The following is a 24,623-nucleotide window of genomic DNA, read 5'->3' on the forward strand; positions in this document are numbered from 1 at the left end:
CAAGAGCAGCCTAAAGAGACATGAATAGCATGTGAAATGTGGTATCCTAGATGGGATCCTAAAACAAGAAAAGAAAATTAGGTAAAAACTAAAGAAATGTAAATATATACTTTAGTTAATGTATCAGTATTGGTTTCTTAATTTTGGTGAGTATGCCATACTAATATAAGATTTTAGTAATAGTGAAGTTAGTTGAAAGGGTATATGGGAAGTCTCTGTAAAATCTTCACAAATTTTCTATAAATTTAAAATTGTTCTAAAATATAAAGTTTATATTATGTTATATATATATATATATATATATATATATATATATATATATATACAGAATCTCCCAATTTTTAATAAAATTAGAAAATAATTTTGCAGTTTTAATACTTTGAATGCTTTGCATACATTAGTGACAAATTAAGCAATATCCATATGTTCTAGATATCCATAAGGTGGCTTTTGAGTGTGGCCTACCTTCCCAGTTTTCTTACTATGGCTACATCAGTATTTATTTACCTTTCAAAAAATATCAAATATTTATTCTTTGAGAGCACATTGTTAAATAGGATGTTTAGGAAAATTTCAGCTAATGATAGGCTTGGTGTATTTTTCCAATAAAATTGAATTTGAAATTATTGGGATAATGATTAAAACTTCCTATAAGCATATTAAACCATTTAAAATGATATCTTGGTAGTGTATTCATAGTTAAAATGAAGGATTAGTAGTGCTTAGAGCCTAACTGGAGAGCATAAACTCCTTTTTTGATAACCCTTTTTATTTCATATCTTTTAAAATTGACATTGTAATTCCAGGTTTGGCATATTTCATTCAAAGTTGATACTGTTGTGAAAACTGCAAAGTGTTGTCTAGGGTCACTGGTGTATCCACTTGTATGGCTTCTAAAGATAGCTTCCACATTTGAGAACTCTTGGATTACTTTCTAAAGGCCTTTTTATATTGTTCATAGTCTGTTGAATTTTGAGAATATGCTAGAGAACTAGAAGCATTTAAAAGTTTTTTTTAATTATTATTTTTATTTTATTTTTGGCTGCATTGGGTCTTCATTGCTGTGCACGGGCTTTCTCTAGTTGCAGAGAGCAGGAATAGTTACCATGCCCTTGTGTGTTTTGAATGGCTATTTTCAAGAGATTGGATGAGACTTTCCCTAATATACAATGATTGTTCACTCCACCGGTGCTGAAGAATAGGTTTGACCGTGCTCTTTTAAGTAGGATATAGCCAACTATTGTTATGAAGTAACTTTAGTTTCTCATCAGATTTGCTCCTCCATAATATATTTGTTGACTACTAAATCCCTGCTATGAATTCTTAATTGTTCTCTGTTTATAACTCTCTTATGTCACATCATGCTTTGCCTTGTATATAATTTTTTCTCATTTGATCAATTTTATGCTTTCCTACTGAATTGTTTCTAAGATCTTATAGGAATAGTTAGTATTTTTCTTTATTACCTGGAGTGCCTAACACAGTGATTCAATATAATTATTAAAATTTTGGCTGGAAAATGCTATGTAAAGATATTGATATTCCCAGGCTTTTCCATAGATGAAGGCATAGTATGGTATGGTGGAATGAATACTAAACTAAAAATATTTGTTCTAAACTTTCTATCACTGACTTTGGGGAAGACAATGAACTAGGAAATAAGAAGGGATTGAAGTACATGATCTCTAAAGTTCTTTCATAAATTTAAATTTATATGATTTTAAGATACACCCCCCAAAAGATATCACATGTCCCAGATTTCACTGGAGCCTTAAAAAGAGGCCCCCAAATTAGAAAATACTATGAAATAATTGTGTAGAAGCTCTTCATTCAGTCATTTCACAATAGGGAAGGATATATTGTTTTCATGATTATAACACTCAGCTCTCTCACCAGTCTGGGAGAAGATCCAATAAAGTTGGCTATTGGTGTATAATTTTAACATTTTTCCACTCTATAGTAAAATAAACCTCTGCATATTCCCCAAAATTTCTGCTCTATAATAACAAGAAATCATCCCAAGTGTGTCTTTTGGCCTTGAGCATGGCCTTGGCATGGTTTTATTTGAAATTGTATTATTTTTGTCTACATGAAGTTCATAGTGTTCTCTTATACACTTGTACTTTTTTAACTTTGAAAATTGGCTCAAATATTTTTTGAATCATGAACAAACATGGATCATAAAAATATTAAATTTTTAAGATTTACACTAGAATGTTCAGTGTTTTGACAACAAATCTGATGACATATGCTATAATTGTCACTTTAGAGTTAAAAATGTTGATTAATAGCTTTCATAACTGACTTTAAAACTTACATCTAACACAAGCCTTATTGATATATAAACTATTTCAACTACTTTATTTGTACCCAGAAGTATATCAAATGTTTAAATGATCTCTTAAATTGTGTTTACCTACCTCATAAACTACTTAACACTGATTTAAAAATACTTTTAAGTAGTTTAACAATTTTTTAAATAGCACTTTCTGACAAAACAGTTTGTTGTTTATAATAAAATCAAACTCTTTTGAATCAAAGATGTCAGTTCTAATAGGATTAGTATTATACTTTTCTCAAGTCATTTATAAGTACTCTATTTTCATGGAAATCAGTAATAATTCATGAATAGATAACTGGGCTGAAGCTCTTATCTTTAGTGTTTGAATATAAAGGATAAATGAGAAACACATTTATTTTGGAAGAACAAAATATAGTTTGCTAATCCTATTGGATTTTTTTTTCAAAGTCAGGATTCACATGTTTAAAGAAACTTAAGACATCTTCCATGTCTTTTGCCTTATCACTGGATCTATTGATGGAATCTTTGAAGAATTAATATTTCAGCTTTCTTGAATACTCCAGGTACTTGAATTTATGCTCTTCAGTCCAGGTTATACTGTATAACATAAAATGCTGCCAATTTTAATATAATTATCAAGAATATTTTACTTTGAAGTAAACAAATAAAAAAAGGTAATTAATTTTTACTTGGTAAAATTACTTTGAATTTACAAATAAAAGGTGTTTAGTTTTAGGAAATAACTGAATGAAATTTCTTTCCTATAGATTTTAATTTATAATATTAATATGAATTCAAGGCCTATCATTGACCCTTGTTTTTGTAAGTATATTCTCACATATTTTTGCAATGATTTTTAAAACTCATTTTCCACAGAAAACATATTTTAAAATGTATTTATTATGATTTTTAAATTTTAAATTGTGACAACATAAAATTACCATCTTAGTCACTTTTAGTATACCCTTCAGTAGTGTTAAATACATTCAGATTGTTGTGCAATCAATCTCTAGAACTCATTTCATCTTGCACAATTGAAATTCTGTGTGTGTGTGTGTGTATGCATGTGCTCCTCATATATATATATATATATATATAATGAACTTATACATATATATGTATGTAAATTCCTTATATGTATATGCATATTTCATACATATATTTTTCTCATAGAGAGTTTGGAGGGGGAGATATATCCTTAAGGTGTTAACAATGCTGGATTTATGCATTTTATTCTCCTTAACCTTTATATTCAGATTTTTTACAACTCTTTTCTGTTAGAAGAAGAAATACAATTTATGTTTGTTTAGACACCTACATTATTAACCCAAGAAACTTAATGTTTTTATCCCATTATTTTAAGATAAAATAGTAATAAATAATAATAGTAGTTATCCTATAACTCAGAAGCAAGACATGTTTCTTCAGATTATTTACTATGTCATACAGAAAACAGCATATATGTTCAATGCTTTGATTCTAACAATAATTTGGCTTACACTTAGGAAGATGTTTAGAATGTTTCACCTCTGATTTTTTTTTATCAGAGATGAATAATGATTCAATATTTACTTTTGGACTTTTTTTGTAGTAAAATATACATAACATAAAATTTATAATTTTAACCATTTTTAAGTGTACAGTTCAGTGGTATTAGTATAATCATATTATTATGCAATCATTGCTGCTATTCATCTCCAGAACTTCATAATCTTTCCACACTGAAATGCCATACCCATTAAATAATAACTCCTCATTCCTACCGCCCCCAGTACCTGACAACCACCATTCTACTTTCTATCTCTATGAATTTGACTAATTTAAGTACCTTATATAAGTAGAATGATACAGAATTTGACCTTTTGTGTCTGGCTTACTTCTTTTTTGTATATATATATAATATATATATTATATATATATATGTTTTTTTTTTTTTTGCATTATGCGGGCCTCTCACTGCTGTGGCCTCTCCCGTTGCGGAGCACAGGGTCCGGACGTGCAGGCTCAGTGGCCATAGCTCATGGGCCCAGCCGCTCCGCGGCATGTGGGATCTTCCCGGACCAGGGCATGAACCCGTGTCCCCTGCATTGGCAGGCGGACTCTCAACCACTGTGCCACCAGGGACAGCCCCCGTATATATTATTTTTTTATTCTCATACTTGTCAATCTTTTCTTTGTGTCATCGTTTTTTCTTTTTCTTTTCTTTTTTGCCGTACCGCGGGGCAGATCAAAGCCATGCCCTCTGCAGTGGAAGCTTCAGAGTCCTAACCACCGGGCCACCAGGGAATTCCCTGTACCTGGCTTTCACTTAGTATAATGTATTCAAGCTTCTTTCATGTTGTAGCATGTGTTAGAATTTCCTTCCTTTTTAAGTCTGAATAATATTCCATTGTATGTATATTCCACATTTTGTTTATACATTCATCTTTGTTGGGTACTTGGGGTACTTCCACATTTGGGCTATTGTGAGTAATGCTGCTATGAACATGAGGACACACATATCTGTTTGAGTCCCTTTCATTTCTTTAGGGTATATACCAGAAATGAAATTGCTAGATTATATGGTAATTCTATTTTTAATTTTTTGAGGATCTGCCATACTGTTTTTCATAGCAGTTGCAGCATTTTACATTCCTAATAATATTGCACAAGAATTTTGATTTCTCCATATCCTCATGTACACTTGTTATTTTCTGTTTTGCTGGTGGTAACCACCCTAATGAGTGTGAGATGCAGTTTCATTGTGGTTTGGCTTTACATTTCCTTAATGATATTGATATTCAGCATCTTTTCATATGTTTATTGACTGTTCATATATCTTCTTTAGAGAAATGTCTATTCAAGGTCTTTGCCTATTTTTTAGTTGGGTTGTTTACTTTTGCATTGTTGGGCAGTAGGAGTTCATTTTACATATTCTGGATATTAACTCCTTATCAGATATATGAATTACAAATATTTTCTACAATTCCATGAGTTGCCTTTTCTTTGCATTTATTGTGTTGTTTGACACACAAAGTTTTAAATTTTGATGTAGTCCAATTTATCTATTTTTTAAATTTTCTTGCAGATGCTTTTAGTGTCATATACAAGAAACCACTGACTAATCCAATCTCACCAAGATTCCCCCTAAGTTTTCTTTTAAGAGTTTTACAGCTGTGGCTTTTAAATTTAGATATTTTATCTATTTTTAATTAATTTTTGTGTATGGCATAGGGTAATTGTTTATCTTCATTCTTTTGTATGTGGACATATAGTTTTCTCAACACCGTGTGTTGAAAAGACCATCTTTTCTTTATGGAATGGTTTTGGTACCCTTGTAAAAAATCATTTGACCATATACATGGGTTAATTTCTGTGCTGTGTGTGCTGTTCTACTGTCTTTATGACAGTACCATGCTATTCTGATGACTGTGGCTTTGCAGTAAGTTTTGAAATCAGAAAGCATGAGACGTCCAGTTTTTATTTTTATTTTCAAGACTGTTTTGCCTATCAGAGGTCCCTTGAATTTTGATGTGAATTTTAGGATAGATTTTAATATTTTTGAAAGGAAATGGCATTGGGATTTTGATAGAGATTGTATACCAGTCCATGTACACCGGATGTCTTTCCATTGATTTGCTTCTTTAATTTCTTTCAATAACACTTTGTAGTTTTTAGTATACAAGTCTTTTACGTCATTGGTTAAATTTATTCCCAATATAAATATTTATTATATTCTGTAATTTAAATCTGTATTTCTCTTCATACAATGCTGTCAGTTGAAAAAGCGGTTCATGATCTCTAAAATATTTATCTACTAGATTTGTTTCTTTTATTTATAAGCAAGATACTATGTCTATGTTTATTATTTCTTAATTTATTATGTTGCAACCATCCCCTGTGTTGTAAGGTCAGTCACTCTAATAAATTTTTAAGGATAAATAAGTTATTAAAATTTAAAAATGTATAAATGTGGAGCTGATTTTGTTATAAAATATGTCACATTTTTGGACTGCTACATATATTATAAAATAAAACTAACTGAAAATGAATTATTTAAAAAATCATGTCGAGTAGCAAAAGGAGTAAATCTCCTTTCTGATTATTGCTATTAAAACTAAATTTTGAATGATAAAATTAATTTTGCTGTGCATTTACGCTCTTTAATTTTTTTTTTTTTTTTTTTTTTTTTTTTGCGATACACGGGCCTCTCACTGTTGTGGCCTCTCCCGTTGAGGAGCACAGGCTCCGGACGCGCAGGCCCAGCGGCCATGGCTCACGGGCCCAGCCGCTCCGCGGCATGTGGGATCTTCCCAGACCGGGGCACGAACCCATGTCCCCTGCATCATCAGGCAGACTCTCAACCAGTGCGCCACCAGGGAAGCCCTAGGCTCTTTAATATTTTAATTGAAATTGTAACTTGGGGGAAAAAAGTTTTTTATGATGGAGTTTGCAGAGAACCATGAATTCAACAAGTACAAAAAAAAACAAACAAAAAATTTCTATGTAGACATACATCACAACTATGCAATGCAAATCAAATGCAACTCCTTTCCACAGTTTAGTTTTGCATCATGTTAATTGAAGAGAATATGAAAAGTAGAGTCTATCAGTAGGAGAAAATTTTAGAATATTTCTAAAAAGTTAGTAAGATAGTTTCAAGGTCTTTTTTTTTTTTTAAGATAACAGGATAGAGGAGAAATGGAGCAAGACCAGTGAATAGAAAGAACCAAGAGAATACAAATAGTAAAAAAATAGAAAAATATATAAGAATAAATTGGAAGGGAAAACAAAAATAGAGAAACAGTAAAAGTGAGAAGTAGAAGGGTATAAATGAAAGTATCAGGAAAAAAAATAGATTTCAGGAGAAAAACTGAGAATATAATATCTACAACCAACTCAAAAGACATAGATATACACAAACATATGGAAAGCTAAAAGCAGGAGTAAATCATTAAGGAAGGGAGAGAGAAGAAGGGAGGGGAGGGGAAGGGAGGGAAGAAAGGATTCCAAAAGGGAATATGCCTTTTACCTGCGAATTGACTACATTGAGATGGTTACCAAACCATCATATAAGAGACAAGCATTAGCTCAGAGGACAAAATTGACTGACTATGAGGGAATCAGGATGATTTCAAAGAGAAAATATTTAAAAAAAATGTTCCACGATATAAGAGAGTTCTCTAGCCACATAGTTCTGATGAAAATTTCTAGGTAGAAGGGGCAGCATATACAGAGGCTTTAGAGGTAAAATCAAATAATGTGGTTTATTAGTCTTGTTTTCTTTAGTTTGCAATCTGGTCAGGGTAACTGTCCATTGAGAAAGCCATGTAGTCAGATCTTGCTATTCGAAAAGGTCATCTAGAGGACGTGACCACTTGATTGACCTATGAGCTGGACCCAGGCAATCAGAGCTCCTCACATCTCCCCGTCCTTGAAATGTACCTTCTGCCCACTGTTCCCACAGTGGGAGCTGTTTTCAAGGATGCAGCCTTGAGAGAGCAGTGTACTGTTGAGACCATCTGGACAGTATACCTGACTGAACAGAGTAAGGCTTCTGTATAGACTTTTAAACTTTGGGTGGTTATAGAGATCTACTTGTCTTGCAGCCACCCAAGACAAGTCTTGTATATAAGTTCCCTTGCTTATTAAACCTGCCCCCTACCAATCTGGACTGGTCTGCCTCTTTCTCCCATCTCTCCTTGCCCTCTCTGTGTATGGGTCAGTTTCAGATTTCACCTGGGAAGCTCCCAAGTTTGTGAGACAACACTTCCTGATCATTTTAAGAATTTGGAGCATTATTCTCTATGAACTGGCAGCTGCGTAAGAGGTATTGATGGAGAAAATTACTTGAAACAGAGAGCTCAAATAAAAGATTCTTGCCATTATGTAGGTTAGAGGTGATGAAACCTAGAAATATACCATGAAAGCTAGAAATAGCAAAAGGTATTTAAAGAAGGTAGGATCAATGGATAATAAACTGGATATTAGAAGTAAACGAAGAAGGGGTGAATTGTATGACTACTAAGTGTTTAGCTTGGCCAACTAGGTGTGCAGTAGTATTTTCTACCTGACTAGCATGACATGAAGAGTAATCTTTCTGTAATGCACTGATTATTTATCTTTTCCACTTAGGAACCCTCAGAGATAAAGTCTAAGCTCCTTTATATAGCATAAAGGACTCATTATCTCTCCAGACACTTCTCTTCCATGCCCTTCATACCTCACTCTACACTCCAGCCATACTGAACTATTTCATTTATCCAAATGTGATATGCATATTTCCCTTGGGGCTTTGTTCTCAGTGCCTGGAAATATTCCTTATCCTTTTAACCAAGGCTTACTTGGCCTTTTCTAAATGTTACTTCCTACAAGAGACGATTCCTAATACTTCAAGAATAGTTTAGATATCACTCATACATAATTGCATAGAGCCCTGAATTTATCACTGCAATATAGTGCTAGTAAAATTGGCAGTTTCTAAGTGGAGAGAGACATCTGAAATTCTTAAAGTGTGCCTAGTTTAACACTGTAATTATCTATTACATTATCTGGGATGCTCAATGCACATATGTGCGATGTAGTTGGATTTTCGAATCAACTGTCAGTTATTGGATTTATTAACTTTTATCTTTTTTTCATTTGCTTTATGTATATTCAGTGCTAAGCACCTTTGTCTTTTTTAAAATGGCAATTGAGAGTCATAAATAGCCTTTTTCCCTTCCTCCCTCCCTTCCTCTCTTCCTTCTCTCCCTTGTCTCTCTTTCATGGTCTTTGAAAATCTGCTAGATAACTATAGTTCCCAACTGGTATGCTGAAGCTGCTTCTTTCCAACTCCCCTATGTTTTCCCTCAACAATAGCTACAGAGTTACCACTTCTGAAGAGGGAGAAGGGCTGGAGGCATTTGCTGTGCTGTGTTCTATTTTGTTTCTCCTATTTCTTCTCCCCTCCACCTTCTTGAGTAAAGTGATCAGCTATAGCTACAGGGTGAATGGAGGAAAAATAAAAATATTCATTTACTTCTTCTGTTGGTTCCCAGGTGATTATATTATCATTGCCTCCCTCACAATATATATATCCCATTTTTGTTGTGGAAGCAACAATTTGTTTATCCATCAAATAATCAGACATAGAGCATTACAAAATGCCATGTAGAAAAGTATAGAAAGTTAAGATTGGGTATTTTAGCCAGCATTTTAAAAAACATACATATACTCATGGATTATGATGCTTTTTAAATGCTTTTTCTGAAAATGTAAACACTGTTTCATATAGAGGATCCAAATAAAGAAATGGAACTGAAAACTTTGATAACCCTTCTCCCTGTGTTTTTTGTGTTGCTAATATTCCACATAAAGTGTTCTAAGTCTCGAACCCAGAATATTATTAAAATTCTGAAAGAATTTTCTAATTCAGGGGAAATTGTCATATCACAACATATTCAACTGAAACAGAATTCAGAAGTGACTTGTTTTTATTTTTAATAGAAGGGAATAATTTATGTGATGGTTTTATTTGGAACATCTTATTTTCTTTAGGAGGATATTCGGAGTCAAGATTTATGTCTGTGGTCACATATTAGGAATCTGCATTCCCCTTGTTCATTTTTATATAACTTCTGCATTTTAGCTGATGTTTAAAAATGGTACACTTCTAAGTGGATCTGCATTACAATAAGTAATTGTTAATAAAAATACAATTATTTATGTTCAGTTACTGTGATTTAAAACCAAACCCTCTACATATTATAAAATTCATAAAATGACTTTAGGATGTAAAGAGGATATTTCCTGTACATAAATGATCTTTAAAACTGCAAAAAGGGATACGATTTAATATGTTAACTGAAAACTTTAAATGTTTCTCTCAGATAGAAATGTATATAGCATGATAGTATGGATTCTGGACTGTAGTTTGAAAGAAAGCAACAGTGAAAATGAATTTCATGCCAGTAGACACTTTAAAAACTAGATTTAGCAGCAGTCACATTAGCTTAGATAATGGGAGAATTTTTCTTCATTGAAAATGCTCTGTGTCTCTTAAGAAGGACTTACTGAGGCAGCCTGCCATCTAGCTTTTTCACAGAAAAACAGGCTTACAGACTGCAGATGAGAGAGTCTGGAGCAGCGACAATTTTAACTTAGCCATTCCTAATTTATCTCAAGCATATTCAATTCATCTTCACTGCTCTATGCACACAGGAACACCAGATTGCCTTCCCTGGGGAACAGAATGCAACCAGGGATCTAGAGAGCTGTCACATTCCAAGAAATATTTAAATTGTGCTGATTTTCTTCTGGAGAACTGAGCACAGGGAATGAAACTCTCCATCAAGTCATAGCTTTGCGGGCAATAGATCAGAGGATATTGCCAGTTTTCTAATGGATTGTTGTTATCGGGCAGGTTTTCTCTGAAGGTACGTTGTTATTTTCTCAATTCATTACCCTCTCCCTATTTATCAGGTAATGATCTAATGAGCTGGGGATCCAAACCTGTAAAAAAGAGAGATGTTAAGTAGTCGGTATTGACTAAAGAATGACACCTTATTGCTGCATGTTTATAGGTGAATAATCGGATTCCTTTACTAAAGATTATTAGGGTATAGTTTGAATTGCATTATCAGCAAAAATAGGCAAAAACAGAACCGTGCTGCAGGCATTATCATAAGTTCATATTAATTCTCTTGAGGATTTTCTTTTGTAGCTGCAATATATAATGAAGGGAAATACAGACTTTAGAAACTCACTTAACCTTATACATGTTTTAATCTTTTTACATAATCATGATATTTTCTCCGTATGTTCCCTAATACAAAACTTTGTCTCAAATGCTGTTATTAATTTTGGGGTCATTGATGCTTATGATATATGAATATATGAAGGACAAAAGTACTTAAAGAAACTCCAGTAGAGTCTTCAAGAGAATATTATATCAGTGTGCTTTGTTGGCTTTGCAGCTCTTTATTTTTGAGTTTGCAAGCATCTTACTAAAATAAATTGCTATAGTTTAAGTTAAAGGCACATACTATAAAGATGTATTATTCAACTTTGTTCTGTGAAGCAAAAACCTCAGTACAGCTATAGAAAACACAAAACTATTCAGCATTAAAATGTTAAAAGCTGACAAACTTATGAATATTAACTGAACCAATACAAATAGAGAAAGCCTTATCCTGACCTGGAATTTAGCTTATTATACCTGTGATATATTAGACAGGAAGGGGTGACTTCTGTGCATGTTTCTTAAAAGTTAAAGATATGTTTGTAGGGCATTGTTCTGTGTCAGAGTAAGTAGAGGTGTAGGACAGAAAGCAAGCACATAGTAGTCACAGTGAGTTTATGAAAACTGAAGAAATATTTTAAAATATGATATGAGGGCTTTTGATGCTTCTAAGTATTTTATTGTGTGAATTCACTCAGTGAAACCTACCGTGGATTAATATTTTTACATGTCAGAAATAACTACTAGGATAGGTAGAATAGCCGGTGCATGTGGCCTGGAGCATGGTGTCTCTGCTGCCGTATTTGGATTGTTACTCAGACTTTGTGGACCCATCAATGGGTTAATCACAGGCTTGGGAGAGGAAATGGTGGCTGAGCTTCATGAAAGCTCTGGTTAAATGTGCTCTAATTTCTTTGGAGCATTTGAGAGACTATTAGAAGAATAAGGGAGACGGAGAAGGACTGAGTCACCCAAATAGTAACTTTAAGTGCATTCTCTCTTATCCTCAGAGGGATTGTAAAAACGGAAAAGGAGGAGAACAGAGTCCTCAAAGAGTACTTTTAAGTGCTTCTTTTTTTCATGAATCTTACAAGAATTGAGGAACAGGGGCTTATATTAAGGTTTCCCTATGGATTCTTCCATTTTAAAAGCTTTTTCTCTCTTTTATGGAACATTTTCCCCTCCACTCACTTAAGAAAGAAGAGAGTGAGCTAGCTCCCAGCCTGATTTCTTCCCAATAACTTGTAGCTCTGATTTAAATCTACAGAAGTGTGCTTTTGAAACTGCATACACTCCTGAGAGTCTCAGTTTCACAATTCAGTGAGTTATGAATGCCAAAGGATAAAGTGATTTAACACCCTTTTTAAAATTATCACAATTAGCTCTTCTGAAAATCTCAGACTATGTGTAAAAGAGGGCATAAGTAGGAAAAAAAGAATAACTTCAGGGAACACACTTTATGTTCTTTCAGAGTAAGATACTACCAGTAGATAATGAAATAATATTCACTTCATGTTTGGGCATGGGGAAGAAATGACAGCAGCATAGAAATATATCCTTTAATTTACATTTTGGATGTTAGATGAACAGAACAAATATGAAAACCAGGAGAGGCAGTTTCAATTTTCAGATTGCAATGAAATTTTTTATTGCTCTAACCTCCTATTAACTTTTTCTACCACAGTCTTGTTAGTGTCTCTTACCTTCCTAGAGGGTTATTCACTTACGCCGCTATCTAAATCTGCTCAGCTTCCAGATCTAGTGCTAAAACTTGTTTTACTTCATCTTATGGTGAGTTCATTGTAAAATATATTACCATAATTTCATTTTTTAGTTGCTGTTAAATATTTAATATTTACTGAGTGCCCATGATATGTTTGTGCTTAAAAGCAATATGTAGGAAGAAAATACATAATGATATTTCTCCCAAATCAGCCAGTTTATTAATATTTCAAGATTTCTAATTGGTGCCCACAGAGGAAGGCAATTAAGTCTGACTCTTTAGTAGCTACTTAATGTGCATGTAAGGCATGAACAGTCCTATATTCAGTCAATAATTTGCATTCAGCTTTACTGAAGATCCCAGACTAATCATCCAGATGTTTTCAAATTCTCCCTTAACTGTTTTATATGTCAAAGTGTCATTGTAGACAGAACACTGGATTGGGGGTAAGAAAAACTAGGTTTAAATCTGTTAATCAAGTTTGCGTAGGTCAGTCATCTCCTCCATACCTCTATCTTGTCAGTGGTATAATTGTGATAATTCTTGTGGGTAGTAAAGATCATGCACATTAAGTAACAAACACATAGTTTGTGCACAACATATGCTCAATAAGCAGTATCTGTTTTTGAACGCATTTTATCATAGTTTCACATACAGTATGTTCTATTGGAAATCACCTTGACTCTTTCTTTAATGATGTGTATGTATACCTGTGTAATATCACAGATATATTTGTTTAACAGTTTTGGTAATAAAAATAATGTATTGATAATGTAGTTATTGCTTGGCACTAAAGTACTCTGTAGAATTACTAAAGCATTACCCATGCATAGATAAAATTGGAATTTAAGATTAGTTTGAGAAATTAGTTGGCATATTCCCTGTGGCTTTCAAATAGCAAAATTATCAACCATAACTTACCAGGGAATGAAGGTAGAACTATATCTCATTTTTCCACTTTTCCCTTCTCCCAAAGGATATGGAAATAGAAGACAAAACAGTAAATCCTCTTGCTCATTATAATGTGCCCTTTGCCCCTTTCATTTGCGTTTTATTTTGCTACAGTAACTTGTCTAGTGAGATGGCCTCAAAATTCCAACTGCACAGGGCTGTTCAAGCATACAAATCCACCCCTCAAGGAACAAAGCAAATATATGAAAACTTGTATTAAAATAAAAGACAGGTTTTGCTTTGAAAAATGCTAAACATTTTTTAATGAAAGTGAAACTGTCAAATGCGAATGTTAAATCCAACCAGATGTTGACCTTAATTGTGAGTTTGAATCTTTACAAAAAGAGTATGCAAATCCAAGCTAGAAGCTGCTTTCTTTAGGTGACAAGACTGCTGAAAAATACTTTGTCTGAATTTCTCAGATACATTTCATATTGAGTGAAGCGTGTACAGAAAACCTACTTTAATATTGTGAGTTATATGGGGAGGGAAATTAAGCATAATACGAGTCGGTCTTGTATATCTGTATATATCTGTATTTGTATTGGAATTTGGAAATAAATGTACAAAAGTCTTTTTTATAAAAGGGGACCACCAAGTAATTATTTTGAAAGGCATGACAGGAAAGTATCTTCCACATTATAACTAGATCAAAATGTGGACACAAAAGCAAGCACCTGCTGAAAAGCTCTTCTTTTTTTGGTCAGTGCCAATCCTGTTTTAAATCTATGAATTTACCTACTCATCAATAAGGAGAAGGTGAAGGTTTGGATATCTGACTTCGTTTTCCAAAAGATCCTTGAAGTCCTTGTTCTATTGTTTTTTGATCCCCAACTTTGGATATTTTGGCCCAGTACTTAAGGAGATTAAAATCTGTATTCTAATTCCAACTCAGTTTTCTAATTTGTACAAGTGTGTGTGTGTGTGTGTGTGTTGGTATAATATTCATATGGTGGTGTGGAATAAATGACAGAATGTTGCAAATTAGCTTTACAGGGGCTTGTTCTTATAAGTACAGTTGATCCTTGAATAACATGGGTTTGAACTGCACAGGCCCATTTATATGCAGAATTTTTTCAATAGTAAATACTACAGTACTACATGATCCATGGTTTGTTGAATCCAAGGAAGTGGAACTGAGGATATGGAGGAACCTTCCTCCATGTATTTGAAAGGCTTAACTATATGTTATATGCAGATTTTTGATTGCTTAGAGGGTTGGTGCCCCTAACCCCCAAATTATTCAAGGGTCAACTATGCTAAAAAATGTTAATAAGTATTATTGTTTTTCTTATGACATCACCTTCTCCATGCCCACTTCTGATATTAGGTTTCCTGTATTCAGTTTGATCTTCAGACCACCTTTCGAGGGGGATCCCAGATTTGTGCTCACCTACATACTTCTCCTACCTATGGTTTCCTCCAAATAAATTGTCTTATTTACTGAACCCTGCCCCTTTGACCTAACCTTAAACAGCTTAGCCATAGTCCTTTGAGGTGCATAAGCAAATTCTTAATGGGAAAGTATCTTTAAGCTTAGTAATTCTCTCCTTATGTCTGTTGTGTATTGACAAACTAATAGGAAAGGAGACACAAAGAAAATACTGGTTAACTTGTGGCAGATATAACCTCCTCAGCCTTCTAGAGCAGAGGCTTTCTTCTATGAAAGGCCTACCAATAAGAGTTATGAGCTGAATTGTCTCTCCCTAAAATTCATACGCTGAAGTCCTAACTCCTAGTAACTCAGAATGTGACTGTATATGGAGATAGATCTTTTAGAGAGGTAATTAAGTTAAAATGAGGTCATTAGGGTGAGTCCTAATCCAATATAACTGGTGTCCTTATAAGAAGAGGAAATTTGGACACAGATACGTACAAAGTGAAAACCATGTGAAGACCCTGGAAAAAGACGGCCATCTATAAGCCAAGGGGAGAAGCCCCAGAAGAAAGCAACCCCCCTGACAATTGATCTCAACTTCTAACCTCCAGAATAGTGAGAGAAAAAAGATTCTGCTCCTTTAGCCACTCAGGCTGTGGTACTCTGTTATAGCAGCCCTAGCAAATTAATACAGTTAAACATTTTAGATTTTGTGGACCCAATGAGGTTTCTGTCACATATTCTTCCTCCTCCTCCTTCCCTCCTTCTCCTTATTCACCCTTTAAAAATGTAAAACAAAACAAAACAACAACAAAAAACAAATAAAACAAATATTCTTAGGGGCCATATTTGTCCATAAGCATAGTTTTCCAACCCTTGTTCTAGAAAGGTCTTTCAAATCCTTCCAAAGTTTGGCCAGAAGATATTCCTAAACTTCCACATTCTTACATGAGATAGTCTTACTTTACAGATGGCACCACTGATTTTTAGCCTAAAAATATAACTTGGCCCTTTTTTTCCTGCTAAAATTCTTCCAAATACCTCAATTTAATGTAGAATATTTTGATTAGAGTATTTTACATTCACTCTGAAATGACCCTCTCAAGTCCTAACGTTAGAACAAAATCTGAAAAAATATATAATAATAATAGCAGCTTACACTTGTTGAGTACATTCTGTGGGCTAAAAATATTCTGAAAACTAAACATACATTTTCTCATGTTACCTACCAACTACCTTGCAAAGTATCTGCTGTTATAATCATTTTACTGATCAGGAAATTGGAGAATAGAGAGATGAAACAATTGCCCATGGTTATTTACCATAAGTAACTTAGGTGACTTGTAAAAGTTTGGATACAGGATCTTTGGCCCAGAGTCTGGCATGTAATCAATCTACCATAATGACTCTCAGGTCATGGTAGAGTTTCATGTTTACTGTAGAAACAGGTATGAAAATGTTGGAAAGTACGTATCAAGTAGCAATTCAGGTGAAAGAGAGAAGAAATGATATAGTGCTTATTTTAATCCTACATTTTATGTGAATGAAGTAGGTATGATAGTTTAGTTTTGTAATTTCTGTTTGTCTTTTCTTATATAGAATATAATTTAGGACGTTTTTTTCTCCTTAAAATATCATATAGTGAGAGAGTATGGATAAAGAAGGTAGTTTTATCATAGAAAACCAAAAGAACAAAATGGCATAATTTTGAAGCTCACAGGAATTTCATATTTAATTTCACCTATAAGCATGTTAATACTTAATTTAATAATTCCTATTAGATGGAGAAATCCATGAAAAACCAAACTGACAACTGGAGTATAAATACTCCATTATTTCTAGTCTTTTTTTTTTTTTTTTTTTTCTGTACGCGGGCCTCTCACTACTGTGGCCTCTCCCGTTGCGGTGCACAGCCTCTGGACACGCAGGCTCAGCGGCCATGGCTCACGGGCCCAGCTGCTCCGTGGCATGTGGGATCCTCCCGGACCGGGGCACGAACCCGTGTCCCCTGCATCGGAAGGCAGACTCTCAACCACTGTGCCACCAGGGAAGCCCTCTAGTCATTTTAATAGTATCAACAGGTAGTAGATTTGAATGTGCTTGTACAAGGACCTGTTTGAGTGAAAACTGCCAAGTGGCAATTCTGCTTTAATTCTAAGAAACATATGTTGTATACTGTGTGAATATCTAGGTTGTCCTTTTAAATTTCATCAATACATCTGATATGCCTTCAGTATTTTTGTAGAACTGAATCATATTTTCTAGCCAAATTTGAATTGGTAGAACATCTTTAAAAAGAAAAATAGGCCAGCACTCCCATATGATATAAGACAGTTGACCTACTTTATAAATTATTCTTACGTCACCTCATTTGCATAACTGAATCCTTGTGATGTTGTCAGATGTTTATATTTCTAATAAAGAAATATAATCATCATAAAGTGGAAGGTTGTCAGTCACCTGCCAAAGTCAATCAATGTGAAAAACCAGTCTTAGTAGTTCCAGCTTTTAATTATAATTTCTAGTAATTAAAATATATGCTTGCGTATATGAAGAACCTTAATAAAACACTATTATTGTTTAGGAATTTATTATAATGGGCCCTGTTATTTTAGGCTCTGGTAGGTTACTGTTCATTTAGAGCAAAACCAAAGTAAAATTTCTTTGTATATTTTCATTGGGACTGGTGGATAATATGGGCATTCTATTGTTTTGGAATTATTTTTTAATAGGAACTTAGATTTATTATCTCTAAAAATAGTTTTATTTATCTTTAAGAAGTATGTGCGTAGGCATGTGAATGTATGTGTGAAGGTATTTGTGTGCATGTCTATGAGTGTCATGTGTATTTGTGTTTTTTTTTCAAGAATTACCCACAGAAGACTTGAAACACAAATCTTTAGTTCACAGGCAGAATACTATTGAGAAGCATCTTCTCACTAGTAAATGGACCCTGAGATATATAGAAATTAGAGCATTAAACCCCACCCTGGTTTATCTTGCAACTCTCTCCCACCATACTTTTACTTAGTGTTATTCCTCACAAAATAATTCACGTGTTAGAAAATATTCTACCAGGGATTTTTTTTTTCTCCTTTGGATTATCCTTATGAAGTCAAAATTGGGAATATTCTAGGGAAAGGAAAATCTTTAGGAGAATTGGTGGAATTTACATGAAGGAATGAAGATTAGCATTGAAAAGAAGATACTGATTTCTAGGTTGTCAGTGGGGGTAGGGGTGGGCTAGATCTTGAGAATAATGTTGGGAACTGGGATATACACATAACAAGAATTCTCTGAAGAGTTTAAGTTTTTATGTATTCTCCTTTGATAGTGAGAGTAGTTGTATTTGTCATTAGCTTCAAGTCTTGTTTTCATTTTGTGACCTCTAACAGCTATCTCTGAACCTTTGGTAAACACCCACGTAGACCACAGGGTAGAGTGTAGACTAAATCTACACTAAAGGAAAAATCTTAATTTGCATATATGTACACATAGACAGATAGAGTCATGGATAGACAGACACATACCTACAGACCAATTCGTACAGCCCAACAGATATGCAAACAGTAACAGGCAGACAGACAAAAGACATGTAGAGAAAGATTGACAGATAGGAACTGGTAATGGGACAGGGATGGTAGACCAATATACAGGGACAGGCAAACTGACAGCCAGCCAGAAATATACTGCAGAGAGATATGGATGAATAGACAGAAAGGTAAGCACAGACAGGCAGTTACAGACACAGAGATACTGAACAGACAAGGAGTCTGAGACTCAGACCCACGCTCTAACATGGACAGGTAGGTCTGGCCACTGAAAGGCATAGATATAAATGTCGACATGTGTGTGTATACATACACTATACACTAAAGTGTTACCTTATACATTCATGAGGTAAAATTCAGTAATAAGCCATTTTTATTGCTTATTAAAGGATCATTTTTAAAATATATTCATCTATGCATTTTTTCCCACTACACAGATGCAGTATAAAGAACCATAGATATGTATGTCAACATGCTTTGTCATTCCCTTTATCTATTATTTCTGTCTTTGGGGAAGAGAAACAAAAAGTCAAGTTATTGTGAGGTTGCTATTGAAATGTTCCCTTAAGCTCTTTTCAAGCTTTGTAATGTAATAGACAAGTCAGAATTCAGACAAGAAAATGATCAGTTTTCTTTCTTCAGGAGAAATGACAACAATTATAAAACAAGCAAACAAAAGAACAAAACACTTGTGCCATGAAAACATTATTAATGTCAAAAAAATTATTGCAACCTCAGTCATTTGCTTTGGGTCACTGAAATTACTTCTAAGTTATAAATGCACTTGATAATTTTTCAGCAATAAATTGAGAAAAGCAAGGGGAAAATATAATGCTTCTGTGATTGAATGGAATGTTAACAGCTTGAATGGACATATATCAAACTTTTAAAGTCTTGTAGAAAGTTTTGATTGTTGCATTATATTTTACTGCTGATTTATTTGAAATCGTTCCTCAAAATGTTTTTTTAAATTGTAAGAATGTGTTTAAAGAATGGTAAAGTCTAGTAGTTATTTAAGAGCTGCTTTTAGAGGTTTGGAAGGTTATATAGACTATATAATTAAATGTATTTTTTAGATTATTAACATTAGATAAGTACTTTGCATGTAGTATCTTGCTGGTACTTGTAACCATCCTTATTTTTAGTGGTAGGTGGGCATAATCAACCAGCTCAACACTTTAAACAATCTTTCATATTATTTTAAAACTACTATTGTGCATCACATCTGGTACTTTTACAAATTAATACATACAAAATTGAGATTTGTATTTTCCTATCAGTTTACTCTTTTTGGAGAGGAGGTATTTTCCTTTTTATTTTAATCGCTGAAAAGCACACATAGTTATAGGATAAACCCTCCTTTTAAACATCTTTATTGAGGTAAATTTATATACCGTAAAATTCATAAGTTTTAAGTGTCTAGTTCAGTTACTTTTAGCACATTTACTGTTTGTGCAACTATCACCACAATCCAGTTTTAGAACATTTCCATCACCATAAAGAGACATCTTATTTCTACGCAGAGTCACTTTCATTTCTTACTTCAACCCAAGGGAACCTCTAATCTACTTTCCGCCTCTCTATATTTGCTTTTTCTGGACATTTCATATAAATGGAATCAGGCAATATGTAGTCTTCTGTGTCTGGCTTCTTTCACTTAGCATACTGTTTTTGAGGTTCATCCATCTTGCAGCTCCTTTTCATTACCAAATAATATCTCGCTCTCTGGACATACCAAATTTTGTTTATCCATTAACCAGGTAATGTGCCTATGGATTGTTTCTGAGTTTATTTTTTGGAGTTGTTCACTCTCAAAGAGTGAAGACTGTGTTTATTTTATAGATTCTCTATTCATAGCATGAATGTGTACTTGGAAACTAACGTTCAAATTAATTTACACTATGTTGAAGTTTACAGGACTCTTTTTCTAAAAACTATGAATGAAGCAAAGCTAATTCAAAGTAAATGTTTGTATGTAGAAGTATATTAAGGTAATGCATATTTATATATTCTCACCTGAAAAGCTTAGGGTACTTGTTTTAAATATAAATAATCTTATTTACTTGCTTTATATAAAATGTATCTCAAAACAGCAATATAAATGACAAATACACAGACTAATTTTTTTATTATATTGCTTGTTGTATTCCTATTGAAGATAAAAAAAAATTCTTGTAAAAGTTTTAATGTTTTCTGACTGAATAAACTATTTTAGAAATATATAGTCTACAGATAATAAGCTTTATTTAACCCTTTTGTTGGTAACAGATTTTACATTTAAAATGCATATATTTCTATTTCTAGAATTTTTTAGTGCTTAATCTTAACAACTACCATGAATTATTATGTGACAGCTGTTTAAGTTTTGATATTAAGAGTTTGCTAACATAATGAAAACGGGTTAGGTATCAATTTCTAAATCATATTGATGACTGAGGCCACCTGTGTGTTAGCCTGATTATCTCTATGGTTCCTGTCATTCTCTAAATTTACCAATGTCCCAGGCAGCTTGCAAACCTTTCTAGGAGGCTTATACTTCATGATGATCTTTCTACTTCATTTATTTGTGACTAATTGACATGGAACCCTGTCTTTATTCATGTCTTTTATTTTGAAATATGTAACTTGGATATGAAGCAAAATTTATTTGACTTTAAATGGATTTTATTTCTGCTATTCACAGTCAGAAAACCAAACATATGGTTTACTGCAACAATTTTTATTAGTTTAAGTGTGTGAAATGCACCTTTTCCCAAGATACTTTTCTTTTGTTCACCTTTTAAGTATAAAGTTTTATTGTTCACCTTCCTATTTTTGTTCTGTATTTGCTCAGTCTGGGTGGTTGCATCCATTGCTATACCTTCAACTCCATCTAAGTCTATTAGAACTCTGGTCATGGCTTCTTTCCTTTGATTCTGACATGGTACTTTAATGTTGAATATCCAGTAGAAACTTCTGTTTACATAAAACACTGTAAAATATTTATTCTATAAATTATAAAAAATAGTGCATATGTTATTTAAGAGAATACAGATATTTTCCTGTTTTATAATGTTTTGGACCATGTCCATGATTGCACCAGAAACACAGGTATTGGATTTCTGTTTTCCATCATTATTCTCATGGATGCTATAAATGCAACGTAATCTCTTTCTGCTATTAAAATGGCCCAGTCTTTACTATCAATTGAATGTGCTCTCATACTAAAGCAGTTTTCCAATAAACAAATAAATGTCTTGTATCTTTTAATTTATTACCATGAAATATTTTTGTTTTAATTCTATAAGTTATGTTATTCAATTTTGCCATCTATTAAAATTTGAACTGCTTTTCTAAAAAAAATTAAGTACCATATTCTCTCAGTTACCATAGAAATATAGAGGATTAGTAACAGAGATAACTAAGGAGTTTCTTTGCCTATCTTTGGAATTTTTCTTTTTGAACTGAAATAGTAATTTTATTGTACCTTATATTTTAGAAAAAGCAAACATTGGATAAAATTATAGAACTACAAAGTTAACATTTTACTTCAGATTTAGCAGAACATTCCCCATTCCTACTATGTTTCAATTTAACTCAGTTGCTGATTTCCAGAAACAAACTAGAAATGTTGTAATGCATCAGCCTAAGGAGAGCCCCACAAACTCTCACAGAAACTACCCCATTCTGACACATGCCCACTACCCACAAAACACTATTTCTGTGGAATTCTTTTCATTATGATCCCTATGTATCCATGGATGAAAAATGCAATGAACTGTTTTGGGTAAAAAGACATTGCCTGTTAGGTTTTACTCTGCAGGCATCATTTAAACAAAAATGATTGTGATGACATTATTGAAGGCATGGATCTATCAAGAAAACTTTGGGTATACTTTTTAACTTGCAGTTGAGTAAATATCTTAAATTACCACATGTGCAAAATGGGAGATACTTACAGTGGACTTTTGGGGTTCCTGAATTGCAGCCACTTTTTTAGCTGATCCTGCCCTGCATCCTACCAGATTAGTAGAGGATAACTATGACCTCATGACCTAAATTACAGCAACTAAATTCTCTTTCGCTAGAATCTAGAGTAGGGTTATACAAACTCTAATCAATCTTAATTTGGTGTCTAAACTGGGTAGTCAAGTACAGATGGAATTTGTCAGCCATTTGTTGGCTATGTGCAAATGGGAAAGAACAAGGCAGTTTGCAGAGAGCAATATGGGAGAATGAAGCATAGGGAAGTGGGGATGAGACACCCAATAGTCACAGTAGGAGATGTAGTGATAGTCTGAATAGCTTTTCTGGGTCCTGGTTGCACTCACTTTCTGCTCTTGGATTCTGGGAACCATCAAGTACCCCTGTATCATTCCAATTGACCTGAAGCAGGTTCTTAGCACTCTTGCCAATCATACTCACCTCCTCATTACTGCAGTCTGTTGCTCTTTCAGAAAATTATTTCAATAGTTTTTTTTTTTCTTAAACCTCCAACCCTCATTTTCTCATTTCTTGTTTTAATCAGAAGAGAGATTTTTTGTCTCCTCTTCAAGAGACACTTTAGTATCACAATGTAAGATGCTGGTAAGCAGCTTACTCTCTGGAACCAGTGATGATGTGTTTGAGACTCAGCTCCACCACTTATTAAAACTATTAAAATTAAATTAAATTAAATTAAAAAAATATAATTTCTATCTTTAAGTGTTCTCTGTCCCCTTGATATCTTAAAGGTTCAGAGAGTTGAAATTAAATATTCTCTAATGTATTTTCTTCTCCTTGTATTCCCTATATATTTGTTTATGCATTTTGAACTGCTTGTTTGATATGTAGATGATCATAATTATTTTATCCACAGTGTTACTTGTCCCCTTTAATGTTATAAAGACCCCTGATTTAGGTTGTTAATGCTTTTTGGCCTGAATTCGCCCTTGTTTATTACTGATATTGTAGACTCTGCTTCTTTATGTTTGAATTGCCTATGTCTTTGCACATTTAAAAAAATCTTTATGAATCATTTTGCTTCAGGTTTATCGTTTATATACAGCAGAGAGTTAGGATACTTTTGAAATCTAGTATGAAAATCTTTCTCTTTTAAAAATTTAGTTTAGCCAATTTAAATGTAATAATTTGAGAAATGTTTATGAGTTCCGTTTTTTTGTTGTAAGCTATTATCAGAAAGGTGAAGAATGAGCATAACTCCTGCTTTCTTTATTCTTTCCTCCAACTTTGGTGTTTATATCATTTCTTCATTGAGCATACCTTCTGTTCTTCACCCCAAACCCCACATTTGTTTTAATCTTACATCTATAGATAAATGTGTAAAATGCCTCCACAGTTGCTAACTCCATAGGGTTTTTCTGGTAGTCTTTTGATTGGCTGATTAGTACCTATATCAGAAACAGTTCATAGAAAAATATTTTATTGCTTTTGTTCTTGAAAAATTATTTGACTCAAATAAACTCTTTGATTCTTAGTTTCTTTCCTTATTTTTACATTTTATTCTCACATGAAGACTCTTCAGAACAATTCTGAGATTAGCCATTTTTCTGGCTTAATCTCAATTTAAAGGAGATTTATTTTGCCTGACTGCCTATAGCACCTTTTTTATGGCATTTTTATGTTTGATGTCAAGTAATTTTACTAGGGTGCGCTTCAGTGTTGACAATTTGGGATGATTTTTTTTCCCTGGGATATGATACCCTCTTTTAAATATGTAGTTTCAAGCCCTCTTTTGCATTATATATTAGCTTTTTTCCATTATTTCTATTTTTTTCAATGGGGATCCACTTGTACAAATGTTGACTCTCTTGTGTAAAAGCATCCTCTGTGTACACTATGTGTGCTGGACAGCTTTGGCAGAAAGGCTAGAACTGGAGTGGGTGCAAGTCAGGGAGTATCCTGGGGCACACGGAGTCAGGGCTGCATTTGTGGGATGGCTAGTGCTGGAGTGGGCATGGCCTGAGGTGATTTCAGGGTGTGCTGTGCCAGGGCCACCTTTTGGGGAGTGGCTACAGCTGGTGTAGGCCAGGGACTTC

The 24,623-nt window shown here is 33.6% G+C and overlaps 1 protein-coding gene across 1 annotated transcript in view; it reads left to right on the forward strand.

Annotated features, from left to right (window-relative positions):
• The first annotated feature begins 10,480 nt into the window (after nt 1–10,480).
• Nucleotides 10,481–24,623, forward strand: part of MGAT4C (MGAT4 family member C) — a 623,142-nt gene continuing 608,999 nt past the window's right edge. Inside the window, exon 1 of the mRNA XM_065887430.1 lies at nt 10,481–10,698. The gene's annotated coding sequence lies outside the window, so the exon portion shown is untranslated. The remainder of the gene's footprint in view (nt 10,699–24,623) is intronic.

This window comes from Phocoena phocoena, chromosome 11 (assembly GCF_963924675.1).
Source record: "Phocoena phocoena chromosome 11, mPhoPho1.1, whole genome shotgun sequence".
Lineage (NCBI taxonomy): Eukaryota > Metazoa > Chordata > Mammalia > Artiodactyla > Phocoenidae > Phocoena > Phocoena phocoena.